This window comes from Oncorhynchus clarkii, chromosome 3 (genome assembly GCF_045791955.1).
Source record: "Oncorhynchus clarkii lewisi isolate Uvic-CL-2024 chromosome 3, UVic_Ocla_1.0, whole genome shotgun sequence".
Classification (NCBI taxonomy): domain Eukaryota; kingdom Metazoa; phylum Chordata; class Actinopteri; order Salmoniformes; family Salmonidae; genus Oncorhynchus; species Oncorhynchus clarkii.
In genome coordinates, this window is record NC_092149.1 from 29,798,621 (window position 1) to 29,810,837 (window position 12,217).

General features: G+C 40.5%; 1 protein-coding gene across 1 annotated transcript in view; it reads right to left on the reverse strand.

Annotated features, from left to right (window-relative positions):
* LOC139392759 (raftlin-like) overlaps positions 1 to 676 on the reverse strand; it is a 60,564-nt gene extending 59,888 nt beyond the window's left edge. The window contains exon 1 of the mRNA XM_071141008.1: positions 174 to 676. The gene's annotated coding sequence lies outside the window, so the exon portion shown is untranslated. The remainder of the gene's footprint in view (positions 1 to 173) is intronic.
* Positions 677 to 12,217: the final 11,541 nt, after the last annotated feature.

Genomic DNA, 12,217 nt, shown 5'->3' on the forward strand with positions numbered 1-12,217 from the left:
TAAACAACTAGAACACTAAGTTGTCTGTGACTTCTGTCCAAGGAGTTGTACAGTCTGTCTTTATCAGTGTCTTTTCCTATAGGCTACATATTTATTTTCTCAAGCCTTGAGAAATAAGGATGTAGACTAGTGGTAAACACATGCAAGTTAAAGTAGAGATACGAGGGATTTACCTGATCAGAAGCTGTTGACTACAGGATTTGGAAAGTTCACTGTTGAGATCAAGAGAAAGCCACTGGAACGGCTCCTCCAACAATCACACACATTCTACTGACAGCAGAACAGCACAGCGCAACAGTCCACGCTCAGATCCTCTGCGATTCTTCACTCAGGTCCTGCCGATACAGCTCGAACGGAGGCTTTCGGTCAAATGAGGAAAAAAAGACAGCGAGAAGACTCAAATCTGGATGGGATCAGTAGCTCCGCCAGCTTGTTCTATCCTCGCTAGAGGCTCACTAGCTAACCGTGCGCAGCAAACACTTTGAGCTCGTGCGTTTAAGTCATGCTCAAAGTATGCCTCGGCTATGTTCTGCAAGCTCAGGGAAACCACATCCTGTCACATATCAACCTCCTTCTCTCTCTTGTGATTGTCTGAAGCGACGGAGCGCTCTGACCCAACCTCTGTTCGGCGCAGCCCCTCCGCCCCTCTATCTTTCCCTCTCACTCTCTTTCACTCACTCAAGGCTTCTCCGGGAGCCGCACCAGTTCCAGTCGACTGACTGAAGAATCCATCTGAGGATGAGGCTGGGGGAAAGAGGGAGGGTGAGAGGGAAGGAGGGAGAGGTGGGAAATGCCAGGGAGAGAGCGAAATTAAGAGAGGTGAGGAAGCAAGAATGGGTGTACAAGGAGTAAAAGTGGAAGAAAAGACAGGATGGATAATAACAATTGTAATTTCAAAGAGAGATATAATATATTATACGTACTAGTATATTCCTTGAGAATTTGGTGGGGTTGACTATGGGTAGGGTACAAGGTGTGAGGATGTTTTGGTGGGTAAGTTGTGTCAGCACTTCTATGGTGACTATACATATTTAATACGGCCCTGTCGAGTCTGTGAGAGGGACCACCGCTCTGGAGATAGGTGACTGACACAGAAACCCATGATGTTCACAGTACCGAACATTGAACGCAAAACAACACGGGAAGGTGATTGCAACGTAACATGGACGTCATTATTCATGCAGTGGTGGAAAACCTACCCGATTGTCAAACTTGAGTAAAAGTAAAGAAAATGTAATAGAAAAAAGGGAGTCACCCAGTAAAATATTACTTGAGTAAAAGTCTAAAAGTATTTGGTTCTAAATATTCTTAAGTATCAAAAGTAAATGTAATTGCTAAAATATACTTAGGTATCAAAAGTAAAAGTATAAATCATTTCAAATTCCTTGTATTAAGCAAACCAGATGGTACAATGTGTTTTTTAAATTTACGGATAGCCAGATACTCAACAAAAACACTTTCTTTGCAAACAAAGCATTTGTGTTCAGTGAGTCCGCCAGATCATAGGCAGTAGAGATGACCAGGTGTGTTCTCTTAATAACTGTGTGAATTTGACAATTTTCCTGTCCTGCTAAGCATTCAAAATATTACTTTTAGGTGCCAGGGAAAATGTATGGAGTAAAAAGTACATCATATTCCTTAGGATTGTAGTGAAGTAAAAATAAAAGTTGTCCAAAATATAAGTAGTAAGGTACAGATACCCCCAAAACGACTTAAGTAGTACTTTAAAGCATATTTACTTAATTATGTACTTTCCCACTGTGCAGGTGGATGGGACAGATCAATTATGGGAGGTTAGCATTGGGTCTGCTGTGGACATTTATTTTTTATTTAACCTTTATTTAACCAGGAAGGCTAGTTGAGAACAAGTTCTCATTTGCAACTGCGACCTGGCCAAGATAAAGCAAAGCAGTTTGACACATACAACAACACATTGAATAAACAAACATACAATCAATAATACAGTAGGAAAATCTATATACAGTGAGTGCAAATGAGGTAGGATAAGAGAGGTAAGGCAATAAATAGGCCACGGTGGCAAAGTAATAATAATAAAGCAATTAAACACTGGAATGGTAAGATGTGCAGAGGATGAATGTGTGTAACAGTATAACTTTAGTCCGTCCCCTCGCCCATACCCGGGCTCGAACCAGGGACCCTCTGCACACATCAACAACAGTCACCCACGAAGCATCGTTACCCATCGCTCCACAAAAGCTACGGCCCTTGCAGAGCAAGGGGAACCACTACTTCAAGGTCTCAGAGCAAGTGACGTCACCAATTAAAACGCTATTTAGCGCAAACACCGCTAACTAGCTAGCCATTTCACATCCGTTACATGTGCAAGTTGAGATACTGGGGTGCAAAGGAGCAAGATAAATAAATAAATACAGTATGGGGATGAGGTAGATTGGATGGGCTATTTACAGATGAGCTATGTACAGGTGCAGTGATCTGTGAGCTGCTCTGACAGCTGGTGCTTAAAGCTAGTGAGGGAGATATGAATCTCCAGCTTCAGAGATTTTTGCAGTTCGTTCCAGTCATTGGCAGCAGAGAACTGGAAGGAGAGGCAGCCAAAGGAAGAATTGGCTTTGGGGGTGACCAGTGAGATATACCTGCTGGAGCGCGTGCGGGGATGCTGCTATGGTGACCAGTGAGCTGAGATAAGGCGGGGCTTTACCTAGCAAAGACTTATAGATGACCTGGAACCAGTGGGTTTGGCGACGAGTATGAAGCGAGGGCCAGCCAACGAGAGCATACAGGTTGCAGTGGTGGGTAGTATATGGGGCTTTGGTGACAAAACGGATGGCACTGTGATAGACTGCATCCAATTTGTTGAGAAGAGTGTTGGAGGCTATTTTGTAAATGACATCGCCGAAGTCGAGGATCGGTAGGATGGTCAGTTTTACGAGGGTATGTTTGGCAGCATGAGTGAAGGAAGCTTTGTTGTGAAATAGGAAGCCGATTCTAAATTTCATTTTGGATTGGAGATGTTTAATGTGAGTCTGGAAGGAGAGTTTACAGTCTAACCAGACACCTAGGTATTTGTAGTTGTCCACATATTCTAAGTCAGAACCGTCCAGAGTAGTGATGCTGGACGGGCGGGCAGGTGTGGGGTCTTGCATCATTGAGGAAACTATTCTCTCCTGGAGCAGCAAAAACATTGCTGGACAGTTCAGATATTGCCACCAGAATTAGCTACACACTGTTGTCTGAGTATTTTGTGTCTGAGTATTTCAGATGGACCCAATGCTTTTCCAATGGGAGTCATCAGTTAACGAATGAGATGGTCCACCTTTTGATGGCGGCAAATCATCTGAAAATAGTTGTCTTGAGTTGTACTTTTGATGGACAATGATGTACGATTCCATCCGTATTTGTGCGTCTCAGGCCTAATTGCTGAAATAAAGGACCAGAGGCAATGTCATTGCCCCGGAGAAGTCAGTAGAAAAGGGGAGCTTACATTGAAGGCAGAAATCACAGGGACTCTCACGTTTATCGCAAGTGAGTCATCACATTTGAGCTGACAAATTGGCTGAGAAGCATTCATTTGTCTAGATGACAAATCGGAGTGCAAATAAAGTTGAGTTTGGCATTCAATATTCTGCTCTAAAATGTATTTTGCATTACTCATTGGAAATGTTATCAAAAAACATATGTATTTTCCTTGCTGTGCAGATGATAGCCTCATGATGCTCTTGGTCATAACAAGCTTATGAACATGTCAGAACTCTCTCAGTTGTTGTTAAAAATGACTTGTGTTACTTTTGATCACGGCCTGATATTTGAAAACCGCATGAAAAGCATATCCATGAGCATACTTCCATCCCAAGGAACATTTCTAGAAATACATTACATACAGTTGAAGTCAGAAGTTTACATACACCTTAGCCAAATACATTTAAACTCAGTTTTTCACAATTCCTGACATTTAATCCTAGTTAAAATTCCCCGTCTTAGGTCAGTTAGGATCACCACTTTATTTTAAGAATGTGAAATGTCAGAATAATAGTAGAGAATTATTTATTTCAGCTTAATTTCTTTCATCACATTCCCAGTGGGTCAGAAGTTTACATACTAATTGGGTGTATTTGGTAGCATTGCCTTTAAATTGTTTAACTTTGTTCAAACGAAACGTTTGAGCCTTCCACGTTTGAGCCTACCCGGAACGGGTAGCCTTCCACAAACTTCCCACAATAAGTTGGGTGAATTTTGGCCCATTCCTCCTGACAAAGCTGGTGTAACTGAATCAGGTTTGTAGGCCTCCTTGCTCGCACATGCTTATTCAGTTCTGCCCACTAATTTTCTATAGGATTGAGGTCAGGGCGTTGTGATGGCCACCCCAATACCTTGACTTTGTTGTCCTTAAGCCATTTTGCCACAACTTTGGAAGTATACTTGTGGTCATTGTCCACTTGGAAGACCCATTTGCGACCAAGCTTTAACTTCCTGACTGATGTCTTGAAATGTTGCTTCAATGTATCCACATAATTTCCCTTCCTCATGATGCCATCTATTTTGTGAAGTGCACCAGTCCCGCCTGCAGCAAAGCACCCCCACAACATGATGCTGCCACCCCCGTGCTTCACGGTTGGGATGGTGTTCTTCGTCTTACAAGCCTCCCCCTTTTTCCTCCAACCATAACGATGGTCATTATGGCCAAACAGTTCTATTTTAGTTTCATCAGCCAAGAGGACATTTGTCCAAAAAGTATGATCTTTGTCCCCATGTGCAGTTGCAAACCGTAGTCTGGCTTTTTCATGGCGGTTTTGGAGCAGTGGCTTCTTCCTTGCTGAACAGCCTTTGAGGTTATGCCAATATAGGACTCGTTTTACTGTGGATATAGATACTTTTTTACCTGTTTCCTCCAGTATCTTTACAAGGTCCTTTGCTGTTGTTCTGGGATTGATTTGCACTTTTCACACCAAAGTACGTTCATCTCTAGAAGACAGAAGGCATCTCCTTCCTGAGCTGTATGACGGCTGCGTGGTCCCATGGTGTTTATACTGGCATACTATTGTTTGTACAGATGAACGTGGTACCTTTAGGCATTTGGAAATTGCTCCCAATGATGAACCAGACTTGTGGAGGTCTACAATTTTTTTTCTGAGGTCTTGGCTGATTTCTTTTGATTTTCCCATGATGTCAAGCAAAGAGGCACTGAGTTTGAAGGTAGGCCTTGAAATACATCCACAGGTACTTGGGGATGTATTTCAAGGCTGTTTAAAGGCACAGCCAAATTAGTGTATGTAAACTTTTGACCCACTGGAATTGAGATACAGTGAATAATAAGTTAAATAATCTGTCCGTAAACAATTGTTGGAAAAATTACTGTGTCCTAACCGACTTGCCAAAACTATAGTTTGTTAAAAATACATTTGTGGAGTGGTTGAAAATGACTCCAACCTAAGTGTATGCAAACTTGCGACTTCAACTGTACATCTCACAGCATTTCTGGACAAAAATGATCATACAACATCACAGTTATGCTTAGAACATTGTGAGAGCTTCTGAAAGCATTATCAGGAAAGCCATTCTGCAATTGAAAGAATCCTGGCCTCAGCCCATTTCTTTGAACAATAGGGCAACCGGTTGATCATTTTTGAGACTATAGTTGTATGCTCAAAACAGGGCACTTTTATCCAAGGGCATACACTTCTCCCAGTGGTGTTGGGCCTCAGTCAGAAGGCAACCATTTCTCCGGGCCACAAATTAATGATGCCTCTCTGTTGAAAGCTTGACATTCTCTCTTCTACTACACAACAGGAGCCTTATTAGAGTTCAAACTTAGCCCCTGAAAGCAAGAATAGGAGCTGCAAACACACATCTTGTTCTGGGCTACACGCATCCAATTTAATATGTCATATTTAGCATTGAAGTACATTTTACAGGCAAAGGTGACATTGGATGAAAAACTGTTCCAGGAGTACTACTCTGCCCTTGGAGAAGATTTCAAGCACCACGTAATACGCAACACTGATGGTAAAGGTTAGGTAGCTGTTTTCCCCCTTGTTATAAGTCACAACTGAAATCAAAAGCAGCCAGTCTGCCAGAATAGCTCCTTTACTGAAGCCTGAAGAACAGTAATGATCTTCCACAGTGTAGTTGCCACGGTGTTAAGTTTTGGGCAATCAGTTCATAATCTGTCAAAAATAATAATGTTGAGAACAAAGGACATTTGAATGATGTCATCAGAGTGAATGCTTGGGTGATGTTATTATGTTAATACTTGACTGTAACCCTACTGGAATTTTCCCACTGATACAAGCCCAGAAACCATTCAAATGGGATAGCATCACCTAGCTTTAGCCGTAGCTTTGTGCATGCTGGTGTTTCATTAATTAATGCTTTATACAAGAGTCATACTCAAAATAAGTCTAAAGAAATTGCTTAGATGGAACTTTGTGTCATTGTAGCATGACTATGAACACTGCCAAATCTTGAGAAATTGAGTTGAGATGAATAAACATGATCAAATAAATATCCAGATTCACACGTTCAATTTTCAAATATTTGCGCTAACTTGAAATGTAACAGTTCATTTGTTAGATTTTAAACAGAGAAACATAATGATGAGAACTCCAAAGAAACATTTGGAACATATTGGAAATGTAACTAGGGTTTATTGACTGAGAGTACTTTAACAAAAACTTTTTTGCTTTTTTTTTTTTTTGCTTGCACAATACAGGTTCAGTGGACCCACTTATTGTATGGGATGACTTTCAAATAAATATTCATCCCAAAAAACAAAAATGGTATTGGTCAATGGAGAAAAGACTTACAACAGAAATAGAAAACCTAACATTACACATCAATGGTATTGATAAATGTATTACAGAAACACTGAATAATCTAGACACAAAACAAATTATGTTTGAAGAATTTAAATCAGGAAAGATCAAGTTTCACTTATCTAAAGAAAACTGAGCAAATTGGATGGAGAACAACAATATATATTATCACACAAAAAAAGACCTACAGAAAATAGTTAAACATTGGAGAAATCCTTCTCACCAAGGGAGATTTTGAATGAGGAAGTAAAATATTGTAAATATATGTTCTATTGTCAAGTTCATGCAACCTTGCTTCACGATGAGTTGTGATATCCTTCTACTATTTTTTTTAAAACTATGTGACAAAAAACAAGATTCTTGGGAAAGTCTAATTACACAAAATTAATTATCGATGCAATTGATTCCTTTCAGATGGGTAAAACCCTTAGCCTCGATGACATTCCAATAGAGAGATAAACACCATTCATGAACTACTGAAAGATCCATTACTATCATGTTTTAATTACTCGTATATAAATGACAAACTGTCAGACAGAAAAAAAGAGGGACCGATGTCTCTCCTACTGAAGCAGGAACCACCAGGGGGCAGTACAAAGTACAAAATTGGAGGCACCCCACCATTCAATGTGGCAAAGCAAAAATATTGACAACATGTATTGCTCAGAATTAAAAACGTTTCTACAGGACATTATTCATCATGATGGGATTCAGACGGGATTATTAAAAGGAATAAATATTGGAGACGTTAGACAACTACAATTTATTTTTTGAAAATGCACGTTTTTGATACAGTATGTCCAGAATCTGTTAATAAGTGCCTGGATTTTTTTTTACTTGAGAAACTCTAATATGCAGGGTAAAGATAATGTACAACAATCCTTTGTGTAAAATAATAAGTTATTTCTCTGAGAACTTTGAATTGTCAAGGGAGTAAAACAAGGAAGCCCTCTGTCACCATACTTATTTTTTATGGCTATTGAACTGTTAGCTATCAAAATCTCAGCTAATGATAACATTAAGGGGCTTAAAATGTATGGATTAGAGACAAAAGTATCAATGTACGCAATTAAATATGAATCAAATCAAATCAAATGTATTTATATAGCCCTTTGTACATCAGCTGATATCTCAATGTGCTGTACAGAAACCCAGCCTGAAACCCCAAACAGCAAGCAATGCAGGTGTAGAAGCACAGTGGCTAGGAAAAACTCCCTAGAAAGGCCAAAACCTAGGAAGAAACCTAGAGAGGAACCAGGCTATGTGGGGTGGCCAGTCCTCTTCTGGCTGTGCCGGGTGGAGATTATAACAGAACATGGCCAAGATGTTCAAATGTTCATAAATGACCAGCATGGTCAAATAATAATAATCACAGGCAGAACAGTTGAAACTGGAGCAGCAGCACGGCTAGGTGGACTGGGGACAGCAAGGAGTCATCATGTCAGGTAGTCCTGAGGCATGGTCCTAGGGCTCAGGTCCTCCGAGAGAGAGAAAGAAAGAGAGAATTAGAGAGAGCATACTTAAATTCACACAGGACACTGGATAGGACAGGAGAAGTACTCCAGATATAACAAACTGACCCTAGCCCCCCGACACATAAACTACTGCAGCATAAATACTGGAGGCTGAGACAGGAGGGGTCAGGAGACACGGACACTGATATTGAGGCATTAAACCTCTCAAAAAACCCATTATACTGAAATTATATTTAAATCCAAACTGGTTTTCCAGCAGTCAACTCTGGCTGCGTCTACACTGGCAGCCCAATTCTGATATGCATTACCGTTCAAAAGTTTAGGTTCACATAGAAATGTCCTTGTTTTTGAAATATTTTTTAGGGGGGCCATTAAAATAACATCAAATTGATCAGAAATACAGTGTAGACATTGTTAATGTTGTAAATAACTATTGTAGCTGGAAACAGCAGATTTTTATGGAATATCTACATAAGCATACAGAGGCTCATTATCAACAACCATCACTCCTGTGTTCCAATGGCACGTTGTGCTAGCTAATCCAAGTTGATCAATTTAAAAGGTAAATTGATCATTAGAAAAACCTTATGTTTTTGCAATTATGTTTGCACAGCTGAAAACTGCTGTGGCATTTAAAGAAGCAATAAAAGAGACCTTCTTTAGACTAGTTAAGTATCTGGAGCATCAGCATTTTGGGGTTCAATTACAGGCTCAAAATGGCCAGAAACAAAGACCTTTCTTCTGAAACTCATCAGTCTATTCTTGTTCTGAGAAATGAAGGCTATTCCATGCGAGAAATTGCCAAGAAACTGAAGATCTGGTACAACGCTGTGTACTACTACTCTTTCCACAGAACAGCGCAAACTGGCTCTAACCAGAAGAGAAAGGAGTGGGAGGCCTAGGCGCACAACTCAGCAAGAGGACAAGTACATTAGAGTGTTGAGTTTGGCAAACAGATGCCTCACAATTCCTCAAGTGTATATTATTTACAATAATTCGCCTTTTGACCAATCACATCGAACTTTTCACACCAGATATTTTTCAGAGCTGATCTGATTGGGTAAAATACCAATTAGTGAAAAAAAGAACAGAATTGGGCTGCCTGTGTAAATGTAGCCTAAGAGAGGCACATCCACTGTTCAAAATAGAGCCTTTTGCCATTATACATATTTAAAACCAACCATTTCATGTGGCTTGACAATGAAACCCTATTTAAAGTGTCCCCCTTTTTAAATTAAGCCATACAGAGTTGGTTACAATTCCAATTTCACCCTCTAGAAGAGGCAGAACCAATATTACAGCTAAACTCCAATATACCTGTCACGATCATTTAGAGAAGGATTGGACCGAGGTGCAGCGTGGTAGGGGTGCATTTTACTTTTATTTGATGAACACCAAAATATAAACGACCGTAACTTTCTGCAGGCTACACAGTAACTATACAAAATCAAGATCCCACAAACTAAGGTGGGAAAAAGGCTGCCTATGTATGATCCCCAATCAGAGACAACGATAGACAGCTGCCTCTGATTGGGAACCATACCAGGCCAAACAAAGAAATAGGAAAACTAGAATGCCCACTCAAATCACACCCCGACCTAACCAAATAGAGAAATAAAAAGTCTCTCTAAGGTCAGGGCGTGACAATAACGATTGAAGAAAGACCCATTTATTGGAAAAAAAATGTATAAGGAAGGTATCATTATGAATGATATTGTAACTAAGGATGGTAGAATTGTCACAATAACAATTAACAAAGTTGTATGGAAATGTACAGTATGTTCAATACAAAAGTAAAACAACTCATCACATCTCTGCCACAAAAATGGAAGAAGCAATTACTCAAAAGAGAAAGGAATGAATTGGTTTGTCTGCCTCCAATGAAAAACCATGCATGGCTTAAAATGAAGAGTATAAATTGTAAAATGTATCAGTTTCACTTAAGGTCAAGAGGTTTGACAACTATGCCACATAAAATTCAAGATATTTGGGAAGAGATTTGATGTCCCAATACCATGGCATCGGATTTATGAACTGATATACAAAACAAATGAGGCATTAATCCATCACAGTAAAATGGATGGATGTATTGCCAAAGGGAAAAGGAACATTGTAGTGTTCTGGGAAAGATGGCTGAGGGTTGGAATTAAGATTCAAGTGTACAGTATATGTATATGAGTCAAAATAGCTTTCGGTAGCAGTAGAAGATAAATTGTTGTCGATTGGTGAATAATTGCCATTCTGGAGTCACTTTCATTGTAAGTAAGAATAACATATATTTCTGAACACTTCTACATTAATGTGGATGCTACCATGATTATGGATAATCATGAATGATTTGTTAATAACTACGTGAGAAGGATACAGAGGCACAAAGATCCCCCCCCCCCCCCCCCCCCCACACACACACACACAACTTTTTGGTTGTTGCTAAACTCCTATTATTGGTTGTTATTAGCTCAAACCTTCTCACTCACCATTATTCATTCAAAATAAATCATGGTATTATCAGGATTCATTTAGAAGTGTTCAGGAACTAGATAAAGTGCTTTCATTTCTAACCTGTAAAACAGAAGTGCATGAAAATAGCTTCAAAAATGTGACATCCTGTTCTGTTGCCTCATGAGACATTTGATCTAATATACAAAATGTAGAGCCAAATTGTACATTTCTGCTTAACTGTCCAAATACAAATGGAGGAGAGTGTATCTGCCTCATCCTTTTTATAAGTGAGAATGCCCTCTAGTGTTTATTACTGAAGGTACAGCATCACATGGCTGAAATGTTCAAGAGACAAATGGAACTGTACAGTCTGAGAGTCTGAGGATAGTTTAATACCTATAGGTCATGCAACTATGTGTGAGGGGGTGGGTGGGGGGTGGGGGGTCAGGGATGAAATATTATTTAAAAGGGGCAATCAGGGATTGGTACATCCATTTTAGGACTTGAATATAACTTATAAAATGTCTTGTGATTTTATTTAATCTGTTTTACCACATCAAGACCAAAAATAGAACAATTTCCAGAAGCTGAAAATGACCCAGTTCTTCCATGGCACACTGTTGGGGCAAATGACTCTGAACTTAGTCCCAAGTCGTTATAATATATCATTTTTTTCTTGTGCATTTTGCTATTTTGCTATTTTCCTCATGACTGCTGCATGCTTTGTTGACTACAAACTTTCTTTAACCAACCGTGGGACAGACTATGTTTGTTCCCACACTTGGGACTATGACTCTCTATTGGTTACACAGACTTTTGGCCTCCCATCCTATTCTATTTTTTTTTAAATGTATTTTTTTAATTTTTTTGTTGTTGAATTTTACCCCTTTTTCCCCCCAATTTCGTAGTATCCAATTGTTGTAGTAGCTACTATCTTGTCTCATCGCTACAACTCCCGTACGGGCTCGGGAGAGACGAAGGTTGAAAGTCATGCGTCCTCCGATACACAACCAACCAAGCCGCTGCTTCTTTAACACAGCGCACATCCAACCCGGAAGCCAGCCGCACCAATGCGCCGGAGGAAACACCGTGCACCTGGCCACCTTGGCTAGCGTACACTGCGCCCAGCCCGCCACAGGAGTCGCTGGTGCGCGATGAGACAAGGACACCCCTACCGACCAAGCCCTCCCTAACCCGGGCGACGCTAGGCCAATTGTGCGTCGCCCCACGGACCTCCCGGTCGCGGCCGGTTACGACAGAGCCTGGGCGCGAACCCAGGACTCTGATGGCACAGCTGGCGCTGCAGTACAGCGCCCTTAACCACTGCGCCACCCGGGAGGCTCTCCCATCCTATTCTAACCACCTCTCGCCGGCTTTGATTTCATGTTGCCTGATGAAATTGCTGTACAATACGATCTTGTTGCCATCTGATGCACATTCAGATGTGATAAATCAGCACTGCAGAGCTCTCCCTGTCCTATGCCATGCCTTGATTGTATTACTGTGTAT